General features: G+C 41.0%; 1 non-coding gene across 1 annotated transcript; it reads right to left on the reverse strand.

The window, feature by feature from the left end:
- Nucleotides 1-931: 931 nt before the first annotated feature.
- Nucleotides 932-1038, reverse strand: LOC141615554 (small nucleolar RNA R71). Its single transcript, XR_012529971.1, has one exon. It is a non-coding gene; the product is annotated as a small nucleolar RNA R71 (small nucleolar RNA).
- Nucleotides 1039-1926: the final 888 nt, after the last annotated feature.

Raw genomic sequence — 1926 nt, forward strand, 5'->3', positions numbered from 1 at the left:
CTATTTTAGTTTAGTAACCTTCTACATCAACCCAATTTGTGACACCCCTTAGACACCACTAGTTACAATAGAAATCTCATTTCAACTCCCGTCCCTTGGGATCCGACCTTTACTTGCCTCTTTACTAATTGTAGAGTTGTTTGTGGAGTTATAAATTGTGTTTTGATTCGATCGTGACCAACGACCACATCTTAATTTGTGAATACTTAGCGGGATCGCATCAAAAATGGCGCCGTTGCCGGGGACGGTGTTTGTTTGACTTAGATTTCCTTTTTGTTATTAGTTGTATCTTTCTTTGCCTTGAGGAAGTAACACTCCTCAAGGTTTGTTCTAATTGTTTTCGAGTTGTTTGATATTTTGCATGTCTAGAAGGTTACAAAGTGATTTGTTACCTTTTGACCGTGAAATCGAAAGAACCTTGACGAACAATAGGAGAGTTGTTAGGAGGAATTTAAGAGGTATTGGTGAAGTTGTCCAACCCACTAGTGAGTTTGTCAATCCTTTCGCAATAGAAGGAGAAGAAAACCCATTACACAATACCCCACAAAATCCACCTACAATGCCAAAATTCTCGTCACACTCCGTACCCACCGAGGAGAATCTACCAAATGGTACTCCTACCCCGCAACATCTCACCGGAAATTTTATTGCCAAGTCCGCCTTCATCCAACTAGTTGAGAGGAGCCAATTCGGGGGAATGCCTAGTGAGGACCCTCATTCTCATATGGAAACCTTTTGCGACTATTGTGATGCTATCTCTCAAACGGGCGTGACTCAAGACCAAATTAGATGGGTCTTATTTCCTTTTTCCTTAATCGGCACCGCGAAGCAATGGTTGAAGGGCCTTGATAAGGCCACCCTTGGAATAGATTCTTGGAAGAAGTTGACTCTAGCTTTCTACAAAAAATTCTACCCACCGGAAAAGACTAACATGGTAAGAGCTCAAATTACGGGTTTTAAGCAAAGGGATGAAGAGTCTTTGTATGAAGCTTGGGAGCGGTTCAAGGGAATTTGTCGCTCATGTCCTCACCATGGACTTAGCGAATGGTTTTTGGTGCAATCATTTTGGAATGGTTTATATGAAGATTCTAGGAACATTCTCAATATGGGATCAAATGGAATGTTCACCGAAGTTGATGACAATCAAACATGGAACAAGATTGAGGAAATGGCGGTCCATAACTCACAATATAGTAGACCTCGAAAGGCTACTAGAGGAGGAAAGCATGAAGTGGACTCCGTTACTCAATTGGGTGCTCAACTTAGTGCTCACATTGACACAATCAACTTGAAGTTTGAACAAGCTATGGCTAGACTTGAGGAAAACTCAAAATCATCAAAGCATCATGTTAATGCCATGACGGCATCCTCATCAATCCCAAGTGGGATATGTGAGAATTGTGGAACTTTGGGACATGACCAAGGAGAATGTAGGGGAACAAATGAACAAGTGAATGCTTTCCAAGCATACAAGAGTGGTACCCCTTATTCCAACTTTTACAATGAAAACACCAAATTCCATCCAAATCTCTCATACAAAAGCCAAAATGTTCAAAACCCTCAAACAACATACACTCCACCACCCATGAGAAACCAAAATCAAAGACCCTTTTACAATCAAAACCAAGGCTACCAAAATCAAAATCCATACAATCACCAAAATGACCAAGGCTTTGATGTCCAAAAAGCGGTCCTCCAAATGCAAAAGAATCAACAAGAATTTTTCACTCAAATGCAAAAAGATAGCCAAGCAAAGGAAACCACCATCAACAACATTCTAGCTCACACCAAGATGTTGGAAACACAATTGACTCAACTAGCATCTTCAAGCTCACAAAGACAAAAGGGGCAATTACCGCCTCAAAGTAATCCCCCTAGACATGAAACGGTTAGTGCCATTCACTTGAGAAGTGGTACAAGGTATGA

The sequence above is a fragment of the Silene latifolia genome, chromosome 11, assembly GCF_048544455.1.
Source record: "Silene latifolia isolate original U9 population chromosome 11, ASM4854445v1, whole genome shotgun sequence".
NCBI classification, from domain to species: Eukaryota; Viridiplantae; Streptophyta; class Magnoliopsida; order Caryophyllales; family Caryophyllaceae; genus Silene; species Silene latifolia.